Source organism: Lontra canadensis, unplaced genomic scaffold (assembly GCF_010015895.1).
Source record: "Lontra canadensis isolate GAN:19392208 unplaced genomic scaffold, GSC_riverotter_1.0 scaffold12, whole genome shotgun sequence".
NCBI lineage: Eukaryota > Metazoa > Chordata > Mammalia > Carnivora > Mustelidae > Lontra > Lontra canadensis.
In genome coordinates this window covers 385,252-412,688 of record NW_022631006.1, presented here as the reverse complement: position 1 = coordinate 412,688, position 27,437 = coordinate 385,252, and the positions used below count along the sequence as shown (strand labels likewise).

Genomic DNA, 27,437 nt, shown 5'->3' with positions numbered 1-27,437 from the left:
AGGGATCTAATACTTCACAGAGCATTGAGTTGTTGCTGTATGTTCCATGGAGTATTTTTGCTCTGCCTTAAAGCTTCCTTCTCTTTATAAGAACATCCCTACCCTGATTTTATGTTACTTTGATAATTCTCACATTGCAGGAAGTTCCCAGATGATAAAGTTTATAATACTTGCTTGTCAAAAAAAAATCAAGGAGTCAGAAAAATACTGCCACTTTTGTTACCATTGATACTAGGTTAGTTTTTTAATTTCCTAATCTTCAGTTCTAGGAAATGAATCTGATTGACCCAGATCATCTTTCTAGGCATGCAAAATCACCTATGACTAGCTGCCTATGGACTAACTCCCCTTAAATTAAAGATCTTCCAGTAATCTAATCAGATGAGGCCAGGGATGGGGACCCATAGAAGAGATCTTGGCAGTTTAGGGAAGCTTCATATAAAATGGTACAGATTGGAAATAAGTAAGCAGTGAAATAAATAAGCAGGGCAAGAAATTTTTTTATACTTTGATGTGTATTTAAGAAACAAATTGGAATAGGGAAGTCTATGTGAATTAGTAAGAAACAAATTGGTTTTTAAAAACTCCTCAGTGAGTGTTATACTCTAAAAACTGGAACAATGGGAAAATTTAGAAAATATCAGAAAAATGTTGTCTTTAGGAAAATGTTGAAGAGGGCTTCAGTAGCAACAACTGTCATGAATGGGTTAGAACATGTGACATGCTATGTACTGTAATACCTAGATATAAACACATGAAACTGACAGTCCTAAGAGTACATCCAAGAACTTCATGGACATACCTAATAAAATCTCACAGTTGTATTGAGTGTCTAAAACATCAGGCACTGTTTTTTTAGACTCCATTTATTTATTTTAGAGAGAGAGACAGAGACAGAGAGAGCATGAGCAGAGGGAAGACAAGCAGACTCCATGCTAGGCACAGAGCCCAATGCAGGGCTCAATGCCAGAACCCTGACATTATGACCTAAGCTGAAATCACAAGTCAGATGCTTAACCAACTGAGCCACCCAAGTGCCCCAACAACAGGCATTTTATTTGAATGAATTTATATCTGTTTCATGTCCTTTTAGAATAATAGTTTCTGAAGATAATGCTTTGCTATTTAAGATTTGCCTTATGCAGCACCTAACCCCATACATCAATCCAGGCAATAAATAAATAGAACACTATAAGATGTTGGAAAATATAAATATCTTTATTTTTCTTTTTTTTTTTTCTAATTTCAGGGAAAAAATAACATGAGACCCTATAGTGAAATGGAACAGCTATAGATTTTGAAGCTAGAGAGGACAGATTGAACAGTGCTTCTGTGAGGACATGGGAAATCAATTATCTGCTTTAACCTGACTGGTCTCATTTTGTAAATTTTTATGAGGATTACATAAGAGTATGTAAAGAACATGCCATGTCAGAATTTGTCAAGTCCTCAGGATAAGGTAACTTTTATTACTTTATCATATATATTTTTGGAACAGTAGAATCATAGTATAAAAACTATGACAGATGGATATAATATATCTAATGTAAAATGTGGCCAACATAGACAAATCAAATATTGAAGAATCGTGTATCAGTCAGGGTAGGCTAAATCAACTAATTAATTTAGCAGAGGTTCAGCTTCAGTTACTCAGGGAGTAAGGCTGACAAAGACACTACCTTCTAACAGCTGCTTCTTCTGGAACATATAGATAGACTCTTCAGTCACCAGCACCATAAAAGGGCACTGGAGGGTCTCACATTGCTAAGCATGTATCAATATTAGAAATGACATGTATCACTTCCACCCACAGCCAATTGCAAAAGCTAGTCAACATGGCCCCATCTAATTGCACAATGGTAGAGAAATGTAACCCTCTCATATACTTGGAAGGAAAGGAGAATCAGATACAGTGAACATTAGAAGCCCTTACCAAAAGCCTTGTCCTTAGCTCAAAAGGCTTTCAGAAAGGAACCATATAACTGAGTTTTTAATAAGGTGGGTTTTTTTTTTTTAAGAAATGAATTTTATCTTCATGGTGATTTGGCATATTTGGTTGATTTGAGTGTGGGGCAAAACATTATAATTAATCATTGTCGGAGTTTGTCCTGAGTATGGCAAAATAAAAGAAGTTGCCATCCAGAAAGGAACTTTGCACAACAAAATGTTAAATGAAATACTACCAGACAAAATAAGGCAATTCTCTTTTGCTGTCTAGCACCACACAAGATGCTAACTAAAAGAGTAAATAAAAACACTCAACATGCATTTAGCTTTCATAATTTACCTTCTGCAAGGTTGATTTAGAGTACGCAGAATATGCCACATTATTTAAGCTGTAAAAAGGAGCTGCTTTACACTACCTGCCATGTACAATTATAATAATCTGTCAGACAAATATAATTACAGAGTGTGATGTCTGTTTGAGTGTGAAGGATTTGATTGTGTGGTATTGTCTGCTCCACACTGTGGCACAGCATAAACAATTGTATTCTGTGGTAACTCTCAGCCAGAACTGATGCTCACATCAGGAACGCCCCATTAAATAGCACAGACGGGTGGGTTTGGGTTGAAGATTGTTGACTTTGTTTGATTTTTTCCCCCAACACTTTTCCAAGGGCAAACTTGACCACAGTAAGTTTTCTGCAGTACAGTATGATAGGTCTCCAAGATATTGTTAATAAAAGTGAGTGGGAATGGGAGGCTAAGGCAAGGTATGGCCAATTAACAAGTGCCAACCATTTTAATGAAGAAAAGTAGGTTGAGAAAGGAATGCATGGGTCACTTTAATGATTAAAAAAATAATTAGGTGACACTTCATGGATTTAAAAGATTAAGTTGCTATTTTATAGAGTAAGTTATTATTGTAATTTGTTACTGGACCTCACACCAGCTGACAAAATAGAAAAGGTAACCATCATTATAGCCTCATAATCATATTAAAGAAATTAAAGATGGGTTTGGCTTTAAATTAATCGTTTCCTCGCTGTACCTTCTATACTAAGTTGGATCAAGCTATTTTTAATTTATTTTTCAACTGATGATCTCATCACTGTGACTGTGACCTTCATAACCAGATATTTTGCTGTGGGACTTCTCTACAAGGTACACCTTTTGTTTTTTAAGATGAAACTTGCCTAGAAGGGATTTAAGAGTATTGGGTTATCAAATTCTGCTCTGTTATAATTCATGCGGTAGAGAAGTTTTATATTATAATCCAAACTCTACACCTGAACACATGGTCAGTCCAAAGTAAAAACCTGGATTTGGCTTCTTGTTTTCTTTTAACTTACAAATATATAATGTTCTGATGATATCTGAAACAGCTTAGAAAGATCAGACAAATTTTCACTAACAGCACAAGTTGCTTTCATCGATAAATGAGCACTAATATCCTATCCCTTCTGGCCACATGGGAAAAGAATTCCAGAGATTAGTTAATATAAGCCTGATACCTTTGTGCTAGAGATGTGAGTTTTTGGATGAATCCACCATTGAGAAGAAATGGCATTTTTATGATGTTTCAGTGTTTGAGTCTTCCAGTGTAGGCTCCGTGGACAATAACAAATCTATCATAAAATAACCACAGAATCTTGAAATCTTTGCACTGGAAAGACCTCGACCAAACAGAAATGATACTTCATTCCTTGGACCCTAATGTACCCTCTGTATCTTTCTCTCATGGTTATTGGAAGGATAAGATGCCTACTTATATTGGTCTACAAATTCCTTAAAACCAAGAATTATAATTTACTCCTCTTTGTCTCCTGAATGCTTACAATAGGACCTAGGGTAGCCTGAATAGCTGAAATGATAGATGAATAGAAAAAAGAAAAAAATACTATATTGCAATAATGGATATTTGTTGGACCCTCTCCAGTATCTACTCCCTCCCTTCCTTTCCAACAGTCCCAATTTCTGTTTGAAGATTCAAGTGGTTTCAGAGAAGCTCTTATTATCTCCAACTCCAGGAGTGGAATATGTAATCTAGGTTAAACCAATTAGCACATTCCATCTATCTAACAAGTTTTTGGCTCTGCCTTGAGCACATGACCTAACTAAAAATTTTCATTCAGAGTGAATCTCAGAATTATTTCTGGGAAGGAAGAAACAAAGATGCTTTTTGCTGGGTGTAAATGTGGAAGCATGCAGTCCTAGAGTAGATGACAGCCACTCAGGACCATGAGGAAAGCAAGTCTTAGAATAGAACCAACGTTAAGAAAGGTATATAGCAGAAACAGAAAGAAACTGGAAGCCTCATTCGAACCTAATCTTATCTCTGGACTTTTCAGCTACAAAAAAAGAAACAAAGAAAATAAAATTCCTTTATTTTTCATGTTAGCTTGGGTCAGATTTTCTGTTTCTTACAACACAAAGCGTCCTGATTCAATTGTAAATAATGCCATTGAACAGATGTGAGCTGAACAAGCACCATGTACTTCAGAAATATTGGCAAGCCCTAATGCAAACCATTCCACAAACAAACTACAAACCAAAAGTGATGAACACTCCTAATTTCCATTTCCCAATAAAAGGAACCAAAGCTTCCTAAAGAAATGGTTGATTTTCCAGGTCTTGTGTAGGAAATGTACAAGTTGAGACAGGGACATCTAGTTATGTCAAAAGGCAAGATAGTTCTCAGAAGCGATTATGCTAAAGAACAAAAGCAATTTGAAACGACTCCTACCAGCTAAAAGTAGGACAGCTTGAGCATCTAATAATAATAATAATAATAGTAATAATAATAATTACTATGGATCAAACCGATCAAATATGTTAAATACGATGCTTTCATAGTGGTACTAGAGTAAATAAACTTCATTGATCATAGAGAGTATTAGAAGACCACCTAAATAGAAACAAATATTTAATTTGCCTTTTTTGTATGAACTCTGCTTTAGGGAGTTGTTAAGTTGTTAATAGTTGTTAAGGAAAAGTTTCTCACTGTACTACATTTCCTAGCAAAGAAATGAAGAAAACTCCTTGTTGCAAATACTTAGTGCAATAATAGATCTGGGCAATAAACATGAGTGGCTGCTTACATCCCAAAAAATAAAACTCACATATTATGTGCCTCTTGATGGAAGTGTACCATACCACCCATGAAGTATTCTTGTCACATAATCAAACCTGAATCAGATCAAGCCTCTTAGTCTAACTACTATTCCATAGGAAATAAAAGAGAGATGCAATCAACAAAATCCAAAGTGTGGGAAGCTCTACAGAGAAAATGACCCAATTTTTATAAATAAACTGCAAGGAATATAGAGATATAACTTATAGATTAAAAGGTTCTTAAGAGATACAGCAATCATTTGGTAACATGCAGACCTTGTTGACATTCTGGTTTGAACAAACCAACTATAAAAAAATATGAGACAATCAGAGAGATTGGAATCCTGATTAAATATTTGATGATAGAGGGAATTACTATTTTTATAGGTGTGATAATGTTACCATTGTGATTTTTTTTAATTTCTTATCTTTTATAGATTCGTACAGAGGGAGTTATGGGTGCAAAGATGTCTAGTACAACATTATTGGGGAGAGGGGAAATAAAGATGAAATAAGATTGACCATGAATTCATTATCGAAGTTGAGTGGTAGGTATATGAGTGTTCATTATACTATTCCTTCTGCTCTTCGGTAATATTTAAGATTTTCCAAAATAAAAAAATTTTTAAGTATATCATTCCATTATCATTCAAAATCATATATACATGTCAGCCTTTCTTGCTTTCACATGAACAGGCTGTCATCCTTCAATCATGTTTTAATTCCTCCACATTGTAATTCACCCAGTCACCAATATCTGCATGCCTTCTTCCCAGAGACTGGGCATTATCCCACAAATGCACACTTATCTCCATGGAGGTGTTACAGGAACTCCATCACTCTCCCAGCTTAAAAAACTTCACGTTTTTTTTGTCTTATTGTTATGTCCAGCTAGCCCACATATAACAACATCATTAGTTTTTGATGTGGTGTTCAGAAGTTCATTAGTTGCATATAATACCCAGTGATCATCACAACACATGCCCTCCTTAATAGTCATCCACCCACCCACCCCTTCTGCAATCCTCACTTTGTTTCCCAGAGTCCAGAGTCTCATAGTTTGTCTCCTTTTCTGATTTCTTTCCATTCAGTTTTCCTTCCCATCCCCTATGGTCCTCCACGCTATTCCTAACTGGAGAGGATTGTGCTAAGTGAAATAAGTAAAGCAGAGGAAGACTTCATTTTCATAGACATGGTTTTCTTCCATTTATTTCCTTATACCTCTATTCTACTTTAATGGCACTATTTATTCCAATTCCTACATCCTTCTTTAGGAATGAACCATACTCCCTAACTCATGCAGACAGACCTATAGCTAGCCAGTGCTATGTTGAAAAGTTCCAACATCTACATTTCTCTGGGCCTATATATGTAATCTGGCTCAGGGTAAACCTCTTAAGTGAAATGCTCTCCTGGAAATAAAACCTGCTCTCTATGTTCTTCTATTTTATTTCAAACTCAATACAAAGCAATGGTCCCCAAAGAAAAGTTATGCTGGAGTTAGGTTCACACTATTTCCCTGAAATGTAATAGGAGATTTAAACACAGATGATATGACTGGTTAATAAATGTCACCATTGAGTAGCTTTGTTCACCTAATAATATCATTCCGATCATTATAAACAAATTGAAGGGGTTCTTATGTGAAACAAACACGGCAGGACTTATTCTTGCGTAACACAAGACCAAGCCAGGGCAGCCAATCCTAACGGCCTTCAAGAAGGGGCAAGACTGGTGTGCAGCTTTGTGGTATCCCGGGAGGATTTTATTTCCAAATATAAAATTCATGCCATGCTCACAGGCAGAACCTTAGAATAGTCATAATGATCTAATGGCAGCATTACTATGGAAGGCTGCTACTAATACTTTGAACTACTGCCGTTCTATACAGATCCAAGGATATGATTTCAAAGCTCATGTGGAATGAAGACTGCCCCAACTGAAAGCAATCCACCTGAGTAAAAAAGAGAGGAAAGAAAAGAACAGGGCAGAATGCAACCGAAGCCCACAATTTGGGATTTCTAGGATAGGGAGGTCAGAGCTGGTTCTTTGATTATGGGGTTTCTTTGATTATTGTTGTAGTTTGAAGGATTGGCAAAGAAAGAGAAATTGTCTCTAAATTGCATAACTGACTTTTTGAATTACCTCTAACTTAAAGATTATAATGTGTTTATTTTCCTCTTCCAAGAAGAGAAGGATAGGAATTGCTCCATCACCCTCATGCTCTTTTCCTTCTGCAATCAAAGGAACAAGAATTCATTGATGACAACTCCCTTGTGCTCAATCTTGCTTCAATACTGACAGCAAAAAGAAAAGAAATAGCATATTAACTGCAAAAGGGGTCCAAACCCCTATAAGTCCAACCTTATAAAACATCCAAGGCCTGTTGGGCCTGTCACTTGACATTTAGACAAAAATGGCTGTTAGGCAGAAAACTACCTAACAGTTAAATGCCTGTATTTATAGGTAATACTCGCTGTTTCAAACCTAACCATGCAATTCTTGTGGGAAAAAGTTCTGACAGAGCTAACAAGCCTGTAAAATATAGATAGATAGATAGATAGATAGATAGATAGATAGATGATAGATAGATATAGATATATGTATAGATATATAAACACATATACATGTATGTATGTGTGTATATATATATACATTATATATATATATACATATATATGTATATATATATATAAAATTTTTAAATGCTTTGGGAATCTCCTTTCATTCGTTCAATAATTTGCAGTTGGAATTCATAATTTTGGCAGTGTTTCTCACATACAATCCCAAATTTGGAAACACCTATTTAAAGTATATTGTAACATGTGTTTAAGATACATTGAATCTTTAGAGAAAAGTGCTATAGAAATTTAATAAATGAAAGCTCATTTTTGAAACTTTATAAAAATACATGCATTTGAATTAATTTTTAGCTAGACAATCTCCTTGGCAGGTAATATGTAGTGATCCCATATGCCCCAGATTTTAAGGTTCTGGAGAATGGGAAGAAAAAGGTTATGGCCTAAAGAAGCTCATTCTGAGAGTGGAATAGTTCTCGACAAAAATCGGAGTGGGAATGCCAATTTTGGCCTTGAAAATGCATTCACTTATGCTATTTGGAATGTGAAAGAAATTTGAAATATATAAAAAGTAGAGTTATAAAGGGCAGCTGGATTCAACCACATGGTCAAATTTGAATCAGCAAACTGACATTCTCTGAGATAACACACATTATGTCCTTTAAAATTAAAAAAGGAAAACAAGAGCCAAGTATCATTACTCATTTGTTATTTTGTGAGCTGGTTCAACTCAAGAATACATAATTTTCTGGTTATAATGCAAACTAAGGAAGGATGAGAGCCAGATATAAACAATCTCTTCCTTCTGGAGTAAAATATATAGCTATCTAGGGAATCAGTGCGATTATGAAGAGACCAGATGCTTTGATTCTTGGCTGCTATAGGACCTGGCCTGGCAACCTACAGCTTTATCATCAGAGAGGTAAAGATGAGTCTAAGAGATTAAAAAAAGATAGAAATAACATTCTTTGTAAGTAAGCAAAAGTGGGGACAACCTTTTCATAAGCAAAGTAAGCTGATGAAGGTGCAGAAAAAGGTTTCACCAGAAAAGCCACTGTGTTATCATCTTGCTTAAAGCATGACATTCGAACCTTCACATGGAAGCATCAGTTTCTAATGCATTAAACTTTGGGGTTATATATTGGACAAGTTCTGGTTCTTGTTTTTATTTTTCTTTAGTGATTTGTTGACTATTATGTATTACCAACATATACACAGCATATATAGCATTTGATTAATATGTGTATTTTGTAGAGATGTTTTATTTAAGCCAACTAAATAATGTCCTTCATACATAACTTCCAAATTTAGGACAAATATGGAAAAGTTATTTATGTTAATATCATGTATTACATTGAAGTTGCCAGATCATTTAATTTCCCTGTTTGCTAGAGTTAGAAATGTTTTACATACACCACAAATGACTTGATCTTCCAAGAAATCTTATTTTGTTATTCCAAAAGTATAATAAGGGATTGAGGGCAAGTCTGGGAAGATGACAGAGTAACCAGATCTTAAGCTCACCTTGTCCATGGATACAACTAGATAACACATTAGTGTAAATAACCCAGAAAATTACCTGAAGAATAGCAGAACAAACTCCACAACCAAAGATAGAGAAGAAGTCTCATTGAAGAAGGTAGGAAGGGTAGAGATGTGAGGGGTAGTGGGGAGCAAGGGGCATGGAGAGGGGAGAGAAACAGATTATCACACCAGGGGGTCCACATAGGGACTATGAGTCCCTGTAACATTTGGCTTTGAAAGTGAGAAGGATTGAATTGTGTGAGTTCTTACAACCAGAAGAACTTAAAACCTGGAATTTTAAAAATCAATGGCTCATATCTGGAAGAACCCAGAGGGTGATAGGAAGCCAGGTCCCCATTCCTAGAGAGATAACACAACAAACAGTCCAAGGAGATACAGTCTAGAAGCAGTAGTTTGAAAAATACCTAGTACATATAGGAGGGAGAGTAGTTTACTCATTTCAGAGCACATCATGGAGGGGCAGGGATTGCTAAGGGACTTCTCCAGGAACAAATTTGCTGGCAGGCACAATCTCCCTTCTCTACCCCCCCAGGATAAACACATGGCCACCTGCATAACCAGTGCTGAACTGGCATTCACTAACTCTTACACCAGGCCCTACCCCCTCACACTTTGGCAGATCCACCCTTTCTGGTCACTTTTGCCTCAGTCCCAGTGTTGTGGGCCCAGAAGACCTGTGCAAAGCTTGCCAACACCTTGTCTCCTGACCTGCATGCTTTGTGAAGCCTCAGTCCCACTGGTGGTGGAGACAGCTGGCCCCCAAGGTGGGCCCTGAGGCACACCTTGTTAAAATTGCATGTCCCACCCCATCCAGGGACCAAACACTACCCACAATTAACAAAGAGAACCTCTGCAAACAACTGGACCAAAGGAAAATGTGGCCAGGGCACAACAGCAGTGTGCACACAACACACGCAGGAGACATCCCCTGAAATGCCAGGTTCTCCTGAACAAGGGACACCACACTACAGGGCACATAGGACCTCATCTTCATAAGGCCATTACTTTCAAGAGCAGGAGATACAGCTGACCTTCTTTTTTTTTTTTTTAAGGTTTTATTTATTTATTTGACAGACAGAGATCACAAGTAGACACAGAGGCAAGCAGAGAGAGAGGAAGGGAAGCAGCTCCCCACTGAGCAGAGAGCCTGATGTGGGGCTCAATCCCAGGACCCTGAGATCATGACCTGAGCCGAAGGCAGAGGCTTTAACCCACTGAGCAACCCAGGCGCCCCTACAGATGACCTTCTTAACACACAGCAACAGATAGAGAGTTAGACAAAATTAAGAGACAGAGGAACATGTCCCAAATGAAAGAACAAGACAAAACCACAGCAAGAGACCTATACAAAAAATGTATAAATAATATGCCTGATAGAGAATTTAAAGTAATGATCATAAAGATACTCACTGGACTTGAGAAAAGAATGGTGGATATCAGTGAGATCCTTAACAGAGTGATTAAAAAAAAGAACCAATCAGAGATGAAAAACACAATACATGAAATTAAAAATACACTAGAAGAAATAAGTAGAAGGCTATAGGAAGCAAAGGAGCAAATGAGTGACCTGAAAGACAGGATAATGGAAAGTAATCAAGCTGAGCTAGTGAGGGGAAAATAAATTATGCAAAATGAGAATAGACTTCAGGAACTCAGTGACTCCATTAAGCATATTATTTGCCTTATAGGGATCCCAGAAGAAAAAGAGAGAGAAAAGAAGGCAGAAATTTTATTTGAAGAAATAATAGGTGGAAATTTCCCTAATCTGGGAAAGGAAACAGATATACAGATCCAGGAGGTACCGAGATCCTCTGACAAAATCAACCCAATGAGATCTGCACCAATACAAATAGTAATTAAAATGGCAAAAAGTAGTGATAAAGAAAGAACTTTAAAAGCAGCAAGAGAAAAGAAGATAGTTACATACAAGGGAAATCTCATAAGTCTATCTATGGATTCTTTCAGCAGAAATTTTGCATGCCAGAGGGACTGGAGTGATATATTCAAAGTGCTAAAAGGAAAAAAATATGCAGCCAAGAATACTCTATCCAGCAAGGCTATCATTCAGAATAGAAGGAGACATAAAGATTTTCTCAGACAAATAAAAGCTAAAGGAATTTATGACCACAAAACCAGCCCTACAGAAATGTTAAAGGGGACTCTTTTAGTGGAAAGGAAAGACCATAAGTAAGAGTAAGAAAAGTAGGAAACATAAAAGCAGTAAAAATAAGTGTACCAGTCAAGGAATTCACAAAATAAAAGGATGTAAAATATAACACTATATATCTAAAATGTGGGGTGGGGAGAGAATAGTAAAGAACAGGTTCAAACTTAAGAGACCGTAAACTTAATATAGACTGCTATATGCAGAAGATATTGTATATAAACCTAATAATGGTAACCACAAATCAAAAACCAGGGATAGATATGCAAAAAATAAAAAGGAATCAAAATATATCACTAAAGAATATCAGCAAACCACAAAAGAGCATAAAAGAATAAAGGAACAGAGAGGAACTACAAAATCAACCACAAAACAAGAAACAAAATATCAATGAATCCATATCTGTCAATAATTACTTTAGAATTTAAGTGGATTAAGCACTCCATCCAAAAGACATAGGGTGACAGAATGGATTAAAAATAAGACCCACCTATATACTGCCTACAAGAGACTCATTTCAGACCTAGAGACACATGTAAATTGAAAGTAAGGGGATGGAGAAACATTTATCATGCAAATGGATATTAAAAAAAAAAAAAGCTGGGTAGCAATACTCATTTTGGACAAAATAGACTTTGAAACAAAACTGTAACAAGAAACAGAGGACACTATGTAATAATAAAGGGGACAATCCAACAAGAATATATAACAATTCTCAATATTTATACACCCAACATGGGAGCACCAAAATACATAAAAACAGTTAATAACAAACATCAAGAAACCAATCAGTAGTAATATAATAATTGTAGAGGACTTTAACACCCCACTTACAACAGTGGACAGAACATCCAAACAGAAAATCAGTAAGAAAATAGTGGCTTTGAACAACACACTGGAACAGATGGATATAGCACATATATTCAGAACATTCCATCCCAAAATAGAATACACATTTTTTTCCAAGTACACACGGAATATTCTCCGGAATAGGTCACATGTTAGGCTGCAAAAAAGGGCTCAACACATGCAAAAAGATCAAAATTATACCATGCATCTTTGTTGACCACAATGTTATGAACCTAGAAATCATCCACAAGAAAAAATCTGGAAAGAGCACAAATACATGGAGATTAAATAATATGCTACTAAACGATGAATGGGTCAACAAGAAATGAAAGAAGAAATTAAAAATTACATGGAAACGAAGGAAAATATAATGGTCCAAAATCTTTGAGATGCATCAAAAATGGTTCTAAGAGAGAATTTTATAGCAATACAGGTCTACCTCAAGAAGCAAGAAAAATCCCAAATAAAAAACTGAATCTTATACCTAAAAAGGCTAGAAGAATAAGAATGAACAAAACCCAAAACCAGAAGAAGGGGGGCACCTGGGTGGCTCAGTGGGTCAAAGCCTCTGCCTTTGGCTCAGGTCATGATCCCAGGGTCCTGGGATCGAGCCCCACATCGGGCTCCCTGCTCGGCAGGGAGCCTGCTTCCTCCTCTCTCTCTCTGCCTGCCTCTCTGCCTACTTGTGATCTGTCTGTCAAATAAATAAATAAAATCTTAAAAAAAAAACAGTAGAAGGAAGGAAATAATAATAAATATTAGAGCAATAATAAATATTATGGAAACTAAAAAAAACAAAAACAATAGATCAATGAAACCAGGAGCTAATTCTTTGAAAAGATCAACAAAATTGATAAACCTTTAGCCAGACTCATCCAAAAGAGAGAGAGAGCGGGAGGACTCAAAATCATAAATAAAAGAGGAGAAATAAAAAATGACACCACAAAAATACAATGATTGTAAGAGAATATCATGAAAAATTATATGACAATAAATTGTACAACCTAGGAGAGATGGTTAAATTCCTAGAAACATATAACCTATCAACACTGAAGCAGGAAGAAATAGAAAATTTGAACAGACCAGTTACCAACAATGAAATTGAATCAGTAATCAAAAAACTCCCAATAAGCAAAGGTCCAGACCAGACAGATTCACAAGGGAATTCTACCAAACATTTAAGGAAGAGTTAATAATGATTATGAGAGCTTTTCCCTGAAGATCAGGAATACTCTCACCACTTTCATTCAACATAGTGCTGAAAGTCCTAGCTACAATAATCAGACAAAATAAAGAATTAAAAGGCATCCATATTGGTAAGGAAGAACTAAAACCTTCACTATTTGCAGATGGCATGATACACTATATGGAAAATACAAAAGACTCCACCGGAAAACTACTAGAGCTGATAAATGAATTCAGTAAAGTCAAAGGATGCAAAATCAATGTATAGAAATCTGCTGAATTTCTATGCATTAATAATGAAGCAGCAGAAAGAGAAACAAAGAAAACAATCCCACTTATAATTGCACCAAAAATAAAATACCCCAGAAAATAAATCTCCCAGAAAATAAAATGACAAAGAAATGTATAGTAGGAAATAAATAAAAGAAAATTAAAGACTTGATCCAAGAGGTCTGCATCTAAATTCAAAAAGAACAGAGAAAATGGTGTGCTAGAAATTACAAAAAAAAAAAAAAAAAATTCCAAACTGAAGTCTAAAGATGGGAAATTGCCTCTGAGTATCCAGCAAAATGAGTAACAACAAAAAGACTCAGATGAAAGCACATCATCCTGAAATTTCAGAACAATGTGAATATTAACACTATTATAAACAACAACAAACTTCATTAGAAAATAGATGTAGAGGCATATGGGTGGCCCAGTCAGTTAAGCATCTGCCTTTGGCTCAAGTCATGATCTCAGGATCATGGGATCAAGCTTGGGATCGAGCCCCATGTCAGTCTCCCTGCTCAGCGGGGAACTCTGCCTCTCCCTCTCCCTTTGCCCCAACCCCCTGCTCATTCTCTCTCTCTCAAATAATAAAATCTTTTAAAAAATGTAATCGTGACTTTCTAGGTGAATAATTATGGTGTCTGACTAGAAAAAACAACGCAAATCTGCCAGAAAGTTTGCTTTGCATCAGCTCAAGGATTCATACTACCACAGGTCCCCATACATGCAACCTCCTGTTCTATCTTACTTGCTGGTAGTCAAGTGTCCTGATTAACTGGACAACATCGTTAGTCAGCTGACATCTGAAATTCAGTATTTTAGGAGTATCAATGTAGGATGTGTGAAAGCATGGGTCATATGTGAGATGATTATTTTACGGAAGTTAAGGATGGTCTGTAATAATAACACTAACAGTTACTGAATTACTGCATTCCAAGTGCTTTACTTGATTTATTCCCAAAGATGAACCCTGCCTGTTATCAGCTCCATTTTTACAGATGAAGAAATTGAGCTTTGAAGAAGCCAGGCAAATTTCTCAGAGTACTATGGCTCAGATTAGAGTGCAGACAGTGTAGTTTTAGAGGCTGCGCTCTGGACTACTGATCTCTTCTGCCTTAATACCTACTTAAAGAAATGCTGAAGGGGATAGAAATTTGGAAAATCGAGGAGGAAAGAAGTCTTCTCTGGTGGAGGTTGTGGTAGAATGAAGTGGAGTAATGCCAGACAGCAGGAGTCATGAGGGAGAGGAGGCAATGTGTCAGAGTTGAGGACTCAAAAGAATTGAGAACTGATGTGGTTTTGTTAATGATTCATTTAACTTATGGAGATATGCTGATAAGCTCCTTTACTGAATAGGACAAGAATATTGGCATCAAAATGGATCTTTCTTCTGAGACTCTCCCTTCATCCTTTTCATGTCTTTTTACTGCCATTTCTTTCCCTTCTCATTCCCTTTAATCACCAGGCTTCACATTACAAGCAGAGAAACCCAGGCTTGGGTTTCTTCTGTTCTTCTGTTTTAACTTTCCTTCGTTTATATTTGCCCCCAGGAGTCTTGGCAACTAGGCACGGTGACAGTGACAGCAACCTGAAGGCAAAGAGGACCTGGTTCTCCCTCCCACCCCCGGCCTCATTAAATATGGTGCAGTCCTACCAAGAGGGCTGGGGGTGGAGGCTGTGTGGGCAAAAGACACAGCTTCCAAATGTTCCTGTAAATATTCATAAAAACATGTCAGTGTTGCTAAACCCACAGAAAACGATAATCATCCATCCCCCTCCACCCTGCATCTTTTTGCTATTAATCCTTTTGTCCATGTTGAAATCCTTCCCACAATTGCTTCTTCATCTAGCCTTGTGTTTTTGAATTGCTGCTAGCAACCCCAGCCTTTGCAGCCCTTCATGCAAGTCTGTGGCACCATTTTAAAAGCAATAGTCCTCTGCTGCCAGCAAGGGATGTAAATGACATAAGCCATCCTAGGGATGTTGCTTCTTCTCATCTTGATTCCTTGCTCTTGGGGAACACAGCAATTATTCTGCCCAGGAACTGATGGGAATTTCTGAGCAACCTGGCACATCTGAAACATTTTTCTGACTCATTGAGCTGGCATATACTGCTAGATCAGCACTGGCCCTGCTCCACACAGCCTGTCACCAACAGTGGGTGTTGTTGTAAGCACTAGTTTTGATTGTGGCAAGATGGGCTCTCTGACTCTCCTCTTGTTCTGTTGAGTTCAGAAAAGGCATCTGGACTCCATTCACATTACATTTGACAGGAGTCCAAAACCTAAATGAATGTTGCTAATAAAGAACTGTAAGGAAAAAACATGTTGAGAACTACTGAGTGTATTCAACACATATCAAGCTTGGAGCAGGGGGAAGGGGAGGAGAATGAATGCACTGGGATAGGATCACCAACTGGAGGGCGAGAGCTCCGGGCTCTGTTCCTGGCTCTATCCAAGAATTGTGCCTCAGATTGCCTTCTTTAAATTGAGAATGCTTTATGGTACCATAGAGACTCCACATAACCTTGCATATGTTTAACTCTGCTGTTGGTCAACTAAGTCTCAAATGAACTAGTATTAATTGAACAACCACTCTGTCTGTGTCTTAGTCAATGGCTGCCAAAGGGTAGCTTTAGCTCCTGCATAATCTTTACTGGCTCCTTCTCTCCAAATTCTTTGATCTGGATAACTGGCATGTCCTCTTTCTTTTATATAGTACATTCAAACTTGGCCTATACCCAGGTCCCTTTTATCTTTCACAGGCATATCTTTTGTATTTCAAACTCTATCTTGGTCCCAGAAGACAAATGCACAGAAGAGGGTTTTTTTGTTGTTTTTTTTTTTTTTAAGATTTTTGCTTATTTATGTGAGAGAGAGAGAGAGAGAGAAAACATGAGCAGGGGGAGGGGCAGCGGGAAAGAGAGAAGCAGACTCCCTACTGACCAGGGGGCCCCATACAAGTATCAATCCCAGGACCCTGTGATCATGATCTGAGGTGAAGGCAGACATTTAACCACCTGAGCCACACAGGTGACACAAGAAGTCACCTAAATGTTGACTAAATGTCTAAATGGAGTTGGTCAGAGTTGGCTGAAAAATGTAAATACATGTAAACTTTAAGTATCAACAAAGACCCCCTTGAGCAGTGATTATTTTCAGTACTATCTTCTAAGTATGACTTATCTGCAAAATATACATATACCACAGTAACTAAATGAGGAAACTTTTAAAAGACTATCTTGAGTTTTAGGATAATAATAATATATATTATTATAGTTAAAATTCTTCTTTCAAGTGACATTTAGCTAAAATAGAATAAAATAAAATGATGGAATCTAGATCACCTTAGATTGATAAAAATCATATTATCTGTATGTGAAACATTACCTGCCTTTATGTTATCTAATATAGAGGAAATATGCCTTGGTCATTAAGAAGTGGTATCACATGGGGCACCTGGGTGGCTCAGTGGGTTAAGCCTCTGCCTTCGGCTCAGGTCATGATCTCAGGGTCCTGGGATGGAGTCCCACATCGGGCTCTCTGCTCGGCAGGGAGCCTGCTTCCTCCTCTCTCTCTCTCTGCCTGCCTCTCTGCCTACTTGTGATCCTTCTCTGTCAAATAAATAAATAAAATCTTTAAAAAAAGAAAAAAGAAGTAGTGTCACATGAATAAGAAACAAATATTCCTGCTGAATATTTTTAACTGCTTTGTCCAGAGAAAATTTCAACCATCTAAGTTTTTGCAGAAATATTATGATTAAAAAGTATGTTTTTAAATGGATTACCAGCCTGTGCTATAATGTTATGATTATATTTGTGTTAAGACTCTTTAGTTTTAGCCCATACCTCTGAGACCTTAACCAATCCAGTCTGAAGACTAGGAAAAGTAAAAAAACAAAAACAAAAACAAAAAAAACCTACAAATAATCTAATGCTGTTCTTGGTGGATTATTTTATGGTAGATAACCATGTCAGCAGCTTTTCTGCTCCACAGGTGAAAAACTGGGCCAGGAATTCAGAGTTGTGATGTGTCAAGCAAACATGTAGTACACAGTGTTGATGGAACATATAATAAAGTATTAGCATATTATTTTGGAATAATAGAAGGTTGCCCTTTTTGAGGATGTAATTTCTATGCGTAGATATAACCATGTATAATTTACCCTATCTGAACAAGCAAGGACTGGAGCACAACATTCAGAACAACCTGCAAATATCTCTATAGGTAAAAAGTTTTAGTAAAGTTGGAAAAATATATTGGCTGACTTAAAGGGGAGAATAGTAATGAGTGCAATTGCACATGTGTTAAGTTCCAGGTGTTGGTGAAGCAGTCAAACATCAAAGACCCTGAAGTCAGCTAGAAAGGTAAAATTACAGGTTGAGGGATAGATTTGGGATTCAGCTGCTGAAACTGTGTAAGCTGAGCTCTTAGAGAAGGAGCATATGCAGGACAGAGCAAGAGTCAAATGACCTGAAGCTTGTGGGATTCTTGTGGCTATAAGTCAAGAAGGAAGTTGACAGAAATGTGGAGACAAGTCAAGGAAGAGGAGAATTGAAGAATGAATCTCATATTTGGATTAGAGCAGATCTCATTTAATCATTCAGACATTAAACCAGTATGTAGAGTACTTATTTGTACCTGAACCTGTGTCAGGAGCTGGAGATATAAAGAAGGAAGTTGTGTGTCTTGCCTTTTAGTACTGGCATAGAAAACCAAACAATATTACATGAGGTGACAATTGTTTTATTATAGAGATACTCATGGAGAAATTGCACGGAACTTTTTGGGGGAGTCTCCTTCAACCCTTGATTCCCTCCCAATTAACCAAATCCCCTCTCTCCATCCAGACAAATTTTGACATTTGCTATTTCCATTTCTTTTTTTTTTTTAAGATTTTATTTATTTATTTGAGAGAGAGAGAGAGAGAGAGAGAGAGAATGAGAGGGGAGAAGGTCAGAGGGAGAAGCAGACTCCCCATGGAACTGGAAGCCCGATGTGGGCCTCGATCCCAGGAGTCCGGGATCATGACCTGAGCCAAAGGCAGTTGCTTAACCAACTGAGCCACCCAGGTCACTCAACTACTTCCATTTATTTACCTCTTACTCCTCAGCTCACTCTATGGTAACTTTATGCAGCCACCACTCCACCAAAGTTGCTCTCAAGTTTCTCTGCTAAATTCCAGGATAATCGTCAGTCCTTATAAGCTTGACCTCCTGGCAGGATTTGATACCTTTAATCATTCTTTCTTGTCAAAATCCTTGCCTTCTTTAGCTTTCCAAGATGACACATTTTCTCCCACTTTATTTATTGAAGACCCTTCTTCCTCTACCCACACCATAAATATCAGGGATCTCTGGAGCTCTCTCTCTTATTATGTGTACGCAAATTAGTTCTTCACCATATTTATTGTTATTGTTATCATTGTTATTTCATTGTCCTTCCTGCCAGTCACTGTAAATTTGCAAGGCCAGGATTATATCACTGCTCTATTTCCAATGTTAGCCCTAAGCATGACACAAAGTTTGTGCTTAATAAATATTGAGTGGAGCTCCTGGGTGGTTCAGTGAATTTAGCATCCAACTCTTGATTTCGGCTCAGGTTATGATCTCAGGGTTGTGGGATCAAGCCCAACGTCAGGCTCTGCACTCAGCACACAGTCTGCTTGAGATTCTCTCCTTCTGCCACTCCCCTCACTTGCTCTCCCTCTCTTTCTCTTTCAAAAATAAATAAATAAATCCTAAAAATAAATAAATATTAATTGAGTAAATGAATAGTTAATTGAGTCTAAGAATCCTTTACCATAAGGTTGTACTTGAGTTGGAGTTTAAAAGAAAAGTGGAAGTATCAAGAAAGAAATAAATGATAGATGATTGTAGACATTTGTGGATTTTGAGCAGATGGGTGATATACCAAGATTTGAAAGTTGGATAACTCCAGTGGCAGTGTTGGGGAAAGACAGGAGAAGGGGGTTTAGGACAACTAGTATCGCAATATTTTTAGCAAGAAGGCCGATGGTTATAAAGTAAAAGGTAATGAATGGTTCAAGGCATAATTAAGAGGTTGAACCAATAAACGTTAAAGATGGATTGGCTACAGGGAGTGACAGAGAGGAATTTTGGATGCCTTGGATTCCTTCACTAGCATAGGAAGCCCAGGAGAAAAAGAAATTCGGGAGAAAAGATTAGGACCAAATGAGCCTTGAGTTTTTAAGTGTTCCATTATGGGTGCAGGAGTTAGAATTCATTATAAATTCTAGGAGTTCAGGAACCATGTCACTTTAATCACATAGTTTATCCTAATGTTGGTGCTTGATAAATTCCTTTGATGGTATTGATGGAATACCACATTGCCAATACTGCATTACAGTTCCATCTAGGGGATCCCCTTTATACAAAGACGTGTGTTTATTTACTCATCTTTGTGGGGCTTTATGACTAGGTTGCCCTTTAGATGAACATTATCTATTTTTGCAGATGCTGTTTCAAAATTGATTAGTTCTCCGACACGCCCACTGGAATCATCCAACCTATTGAAGAAGCAGAATGGGATGTGGATTATAGGGTTTCAGATAACACCAAGTCCTTGTGAAAGGTATGTTATTTCATTGCTTTGTTCTGCTTTTGGAAGAGTGTAGCTGTGTTTTCTTTTCTCCAACTGTATAGGTCACAGCAATTTTTTTTTCCACCGGGAATTACAAGCTATACGGAAGATTTCCAGAGTAGAATCACAGTCTCACACAAATGCTAAATACAACTAATCAGGGCCTGGAAGGTACACAGAGGGTAATTAGTAGGTTATATTTGGGTCAGCACTAAGGTCATTTATGAGATACTACAAGAAAAAGACTGTTTGTCTTTCTGTAGGGAAAAATAGAAATATATTCATCTTGTGCACTGTAATAGATGCATTAAAATGGGTTAAAGGCATTTTTGGTAATTTCACATGTATATGTATCTCTGTATGTAAGACGGTTTTAAAGTACAAACTGAAACGTTTTACCGTATTCATAATGAGTATTAAAATTGGTAACAAGAAATTGCGTAAATTTTCCCACTATGCTATAACTAGTAGCATTGACTAGTAGCATTGCTACAATTGACAAAAGGAGATGCTTACTCTTAACTTAGTAGGCTTTCCGCTACTAAAAAGATATCATTTGGTAGTCGTAAAGCCTTCACCACACAGCTATCACTAATGAATTTATAATAGTAGAACATGCCAAGTTTACAGTAGATCTTAGTTCATGGCCTATATAGGCTATTCAGGGCTTCCCTGACTTTTTTTTAAATTTTTATTTATTTTTTAAATTTCTTTTTTATTTTTATTTTATATAATAATATATAAATAAATATATAAATAAAATATTTTATATTTTATTTTATTTTTATAAATTTAATTTCTTTAAATTTATTTTTTAAATTTCTTTTCAGTTCCAGAATTCATTGTTTATGCACCACACCCAGTGCTCCATGCAATACGCGCCCTCCACAATACCCACCACCAGGCTCACCCAACCTCCCATCTCCCTCCCCTCCAAAACCCTCAGTTAGTTCCTCAGAGTCCACAGTCTCTCATGGTTCATCTTCCCCCTCCAATTTTCCCCAACTCCCGTCTCCTCTCCATCTCCCCATGTCCTCCATGTTATTCCTTATGTTCCACAAATAAGCGAAACCAAAAATTAACAAGACAGTAAACAACATGTGTTGAAGAGGATGTGGGAGAAAGGGGAACCCTCTTACACTATTGGTGGGAATGCACGTTGGTGCAGCCACTTTGGAAAACAGTGTGGAGATTCCTTAAGAAATTAAAAATAGAGCTTCCCTATGATCCTGCAATTGCACTACTGGGTATTTACCCCAAAGATACAGATGTAGTGAAAAGAAGGGCCATCTGTACCCCAATGTTCGTAGCAGCAATGGCCACGGTCACCAAACTGTGAAAAGAACCAAGATGCCCTTCAATGGACGAATGGATAAAGAAGACATGGTTCATACATACTATAAAGTATTATGCCTCCATCAGAAAGGCTGAATACCCAACTTTTGTATCAACATGGACAGGACTGGAGGAGATTATGCTGAGTGAAATAAGTCAAGCAGAGAGAATCAATTATCATATGGTTTCACTTATTTGTGGAGCATAAGGGCTTCCCTGACTTTTATGAACACTAAATGAGAGAAGATAGTGTTAATTCAAAGTGTGAATGTAAGATATATATTTAGGAATTGTTGAATATAGTGTAAGTTTATCATATTGGTGAATTACAGGAATAGTTTAAAAATAAAAGCCATTAAAAAAAAATCTCTTCTTCACATACATAAGGATCTCATTTATACCCACTGTTTCAACCACCACCCTCCTGGAACATATTTCTCATTACTTTCTCTGTCTAGGTCAGACCATCTCTCTTAAACTCTAGATACACAGATCCAACTACCTTCTATATCTACATCAGTTTCTGTCCAAATACACAACCTTATCAGTGTCTTTACATTTAAGTATATTCAAAGTTAAGCTCATTATCTTCTCCCATATCTCCCATATCTTCTCCCATAAACCTCTCCTTCTTCTTGCTGAAGTTTCAAATGAGCCAAATGTTCAGATCTGGGTATCATCCTCCTTTCCTCTCTCTCCATCACTACTAGTGTATAAACAATCACTTCTTATAATAATTTAGCTTATAAATATCTATGGAAACCATTCCTTTTATTCCCTCTGCCACTGTCTTAATTCAGGTCTTCATGATTTTTTTCCGCCTGAATGACTCCAATGATCTCTTAATGGGTATCTTAGCTTCAGTTTTTTCTGATCTCTCTTTAATTCATTCTTTGAATTTCTACCAGAGAGAGCATTTTAAAATACAAATCTGGCCATGTAACTCCCCTCCTTAAAATCCTGGTCTGTCTCTCTTACCCTTAAAAAATGAACCTGAACTTCTACTTCTCACATAAAGTAGAAGGCATCAAGCATGAGTGCTCTTAACTTTACTGAACTCTTCCCGTGTGCATACGTATTTTCAATTATTCCTATCTTTACCTTCTCATCTTCCTTCTTTCTGGCCAAGGCAAAGTTCTGGGCCCTTGATCTGTGTCCTTTTGCTTTCTGCTTCCTCAGCTCTCAGACCATCATTTGTAGCCATTCTCCTCATTCTCTACTTCTCTGCCACCTCATTCCTCTTGACATACAGAGTTTCCTTGACATACAAGTTTCCTTCATCTTAAACAAACAAAAATCATTCCTCAGATGCAACAAGGCCAAAACAGAACTCACCATTTCCCCATACCATACCATTTATGGTTAACTGGTTTTTGTCCTTCAAAACAGAGCTTATGTTGTACTCTCCATGCTCACTCTGTGTTATTATATCCTTTTGAATATTTACCTATAAAACACTTCACATATTATAGTTAACTATTTGTTTGCTTGTCTTTATTAAACTGTGAGCTTCTTGAGTGTGGAAACTGGTATAATTATTATCATCAATTAATTAATTAAGTAATAGTGAGTAATAGATTAAGTAAATAATTAAGTAATAGATTATGTCAAAACATAATCTCGGGTCTGAACACCTATTATTTTTCTAAAATTTCTATTTTTAGCTCTCATTTTGTCAGAAACTAAATTTAATCAGTCAGGTTTTTACCCACTTCCCTACTCCATAGAGAACTGTGTGTAGATTCTAGGTAGGTATGAAGTACTGATGCTGGTGAAGGTGGGGCCTGGGGTATGTCTGGGCCCAAGTTGGCCAGGCTGCATCCTCAAGACTTCCCATTCCTGGCTCGTCTTCATTTAATGTACATTCAAATGCCTATACCCTCCTGATCTAGACAACAAGCTGACTTGGCTTTCTCTCAATTCTCTTCTCTTAAGAGACATGTAACTGGAATTTCTCTTGTTCTTTTCCCCTCCCCCACCCACCTACCCCCAGAGATAAGGACAGTGGTTGAGCACTGAGTGGGACCTCATCTCAGGAAATAGCAGTGTCTTAGCTTTCTTAATTTCTGTCTCTCTCTCTCTCTCTTTCTCTGCCCTCTGGAATCAGCTTTTAAATCAAACTGGCTTTGAACTTTCTTTCCAAATCTGTTGGCATAAACTAATTGCCCTGAGTATTTCAGGGATTAGGGTTTTGAAATTCCAAATCCTAGTGTATCAGTTTGATCCTTTCTACTGGAAAAAAAAAAAAAAAAAGAATACCTAACTAAAACATAGCCTCACTAATGAAAAACTTTAATGATCATATGTAAGAGGAGATTCAGTGGTTAGGGACAATTCTTGGGTTGGTTCACAGAGCAGTAATGTCAATGATTTTTCATATTCTTGCCTTCTCTCTGTGACTCTATCTTCTGTAGTATTGGTTTTTTTTCTCAAATTTGTTTCCTCATGATCTCAAGGTGGTTGCCTTTCTCTCTTATTTTTAGGGAGCTATACTTACCATATATTTTTGTTTTATTTTATTGTATTTATTTATTTAAATTAATTTTTTAAATTTTAATTTCAGTATAGTTAATATACAGTGTTATATTAGTTTTGGTTGTACAATATAGTGACTCAACAGCTCCATGTATTACTCAGAGTTCATCAAGATAAGTATACTTTTAATCCCTTTCACCAGTTTCACCCATCCTTCCATCTACCTCAGTCGCCATCACCTATCCAATGCATCCCCCCGCACCTCCCCTCTGGCAGCCATCAGTTTTTTCTCTAAATTTAAGAGTCTGTTTTTTGGTTTCTCTCTTTTTTTGTCACTCATTTGTTTTGTTTCTTAAATTCCACATATGAGTGGAATCATATGGAATTTGTCTTTCTCTGACTGGCTTATTTCATGTATCATTATACTCTCCAGACCCATCCATGTTATTGCAAATGGCAAGATTTCATTCTTTTTTATGCCCAAATAATATTCCATTGTATATATTTATATTATATCTTTTTTACCCATTCATCAATCGATGGACACTTGGGCTGCTTCCTTATCTTGGCTATTTTAAATAATAGTACTATAAACATAGGGGTACATGTATCCCTTTGAATTACTGTTTTTGTATTCTTTAGGTAAATACCTAGTATTGCAATTACTGGGTCATAGGAAAATTCTTTTTTTAACTTTTTGAGAAACTTCCATACTGTTTCCAGAGTGGCTGCACTAATTTGCATTCCCACCAACAGTGTGTGTTACTTTTTCTCCACATCCTCACCAATACCTGTTGTTTCTTGTGTTGTTAATTTTAGCCATTCTGACAGGTGTGCGGTGATACCTCGTTGTAGTTTTGATTTGTATTTCCTTGATGATAAGTGATGACAAACATCTTTTCGTATGTCTGTTGGCCATTTGTATGTCTTATTTGGAGAAATGTCTTCATGTACAGAAATCTGTTGCATTTCTATACACCAATAATGAAGCAGCAGAAAGAGAAATCGAGGAATCAATCCCATTTATGTATTGAAAACCGTAAGATACCTAGGAATAAACCTGGCCAAAGAAGTAAAAGATGTCTGAAAACTGTAAAACACTGATGAAAGAAATTGAAGATGACACAAAGAAATGGATTCGAAGAAATGCTCATGGATTAGAAGGACAAATATTATTAAAATGTCTGTATTACCCAGGGCACTGAGTGGCTTATTCATTTGAGAATTCAACTAGTGGTTTCGGCTCAGGTCATGATCTCAGGGTTGTGAGATTAAACCCCACATCAGGCTCCATGCTCTCTACTTAAGATCCTCTCTCTCCCTCTCCCTCTGCCTCTCTCTCTCTCTCACTCTCTCCCTCTCCTTATCTTAAAAAAAAAAAAGTCTGTATTACCCAAAGAAATCTACACATTTTTTTAAAGATTTTATTTATTCATTTGACAGAGAGAGAGAAAGCACAAGCAAGGGGAGCAGCAGACAGAGGGAGAGGAAGAAGCAGCCTCCCCACTGAGCTGGAAGCCAATGCATGGCTTAGTCCCAGAACCCTGTGATCATGACCTGAGCTGAAGGCCAGCACTTATCCAACTAAGCCAATCAGGTGCACTGCAATCTACGTAGTTAAAGAAATCCCTATCAAAATACGGACAGTATTTTGCACAAAACCAGAACAAACAATCCTAAAATTTGTATGGAACCGCAAAAGACCCCAAATAGCCAAAGCTATTCTTGAAAAAGAAGAACAAAGCTGGAGACATCACAATTCCAGACTTCAACTTATATTACAAAGGTGTAGTGATCACGGGCGCTGGGGTGGCTCAGTTGTTAAGGGGCTGCCTTCGGCTCAGGTTATGATCCCAGGGTTGAGGCCCACATGGGGCTCCTTGCTCAGCAGGAAGCCTGCTTCTCTCTCTCCACTCCCCCTGCTTGTGTTCCCTCTCTGTGTGTCTCTCTCTGTCAAATAAATAAATAAAATCTTTATAAAAAAAAAAAAAAGTCTTTTGGTACTGGCACAAAAATAGATTCCTAGATTGATAGAACAGAAAAGCCAGAAATAAACCAACAATTATATGGTCAACTAATCTTCGACGAAGCAGAAAAGAATATCCAATGGGAAAAGGACAGTCTTTTCAACAAATGGTGTGGGGAAAATTGGACAACAACATGTCTACAGATATTTTAGAATAAAATAATAAAAAAGCTGACTATAAGCCTTTATTGACCAATACAATATTCTCCAGAGTAATTAATCAGAAAACCAGACTTTTCTTTAGGAGACCACCCAGATTTCAGTATTCATAGATCCTTTCTCAGGAGCTGGTCTCTAATCTTCTGCCTGGCATATATACACTTGGCAGCCAGCATTACTGGAGCTTAATAGCAGAAGAGGCTGAGAAGGTCTTCTCCCTTTCTACTATAAAAACTTTTATTCAGTCTTCCTGTTTTTAGTGAGTATCTCACCCCAGCATTCCACTGTACCTAGTGTGCCAAAGTCACAACCTTACCTGGTTCCATTTCTCTAATGAGTAAATAATGTAATATCTCATTATATATACATAAGTATTGTACTATTCACATTACTCTTAATGTTGCTCCTTTCCTTTAAAAACTTATCACAGATACTTTTCTATGTCAGTACATGTAACTCTACCTGTTACCCAGAGGCATCATCCTTAAAATGAAAATTTTATCTGAAAATCATGTTACCTCTTTAAGCAAAAATTCCCAATCAAGTGAAAACTCATTTGCCTAAAAATTGGTGTGTGATATTCAACAGACCAATCATATCCAACATTATCTTAAACAAGTAGTAAAAAATAAAAAACTTTCATAATTTGTTATGTTTTCATTGATATAAGTCATATTTATGTTCCTCCAACCCTACCACCTTTCCACTACTCCCCATATTACTACACTCTGAGAACCCAAAATTTTTTCATGAAAAATCCAGTGAGTACCCCCATGCCCCATGCCTCTATTTTAATCCAAATAAAGATTTCCACATAAAGCAATGAAAAAAAAATTTTTAAGTAAGAGGGGTTACAGACTATATAAATGTCTTTTAGTCTTTTGATTAAATGTTTGGTTGAGTAGGTTAAGAATTCCTCTCTCCCCAAAACAAAAGAGAAAAAAACAAATTCCAATTTTTCTTTAAAAAACGTCTAATTTTTGCATTGTTTTTTCCTGAGGGGTTTTATTGGCCAAGATGTTTGGAGGCAGTCAACAGAATCCACTCTCACTATGTTAAGCAAGTAATTAATATATTCAAGTACATTAGGTAACTTACAGGGAAGACTAAAAAAACATACTTGAAGGTAATTGTCTAAAATTAAATCATGCCAGAGAAGTGGCCTGAGGAAAAACATGCCATTGTAGGGGCAC

The 27,437-nt window shown here is 37.0% G+C and overlaps 1 long non-coding RNA gene across 1 annotated transcript in view; it reads left to right on the top strand.

The window, feature by feature from the left end:
- Positions 1-20,240, top strand: part of LOC116867413 — a 28,492-nt gene extending 8,252 nt beyond the window's left edge. Inside the window, exons 2-3 of the long non-coding RNA XR_004382592.1 lie at positions 1,250-1,459; positions 20,123-20,240. This is a non-coding gene — a long non-coding RNA (uncharacterized LOC116867413). The remainder of the gene's footprint in view (positions 1-1,249; positions 1,460-20,122) is intronic.
- The last annotated feature ends 7,197 nt before the right edge of the window (positions 20,241-27,437 follow it).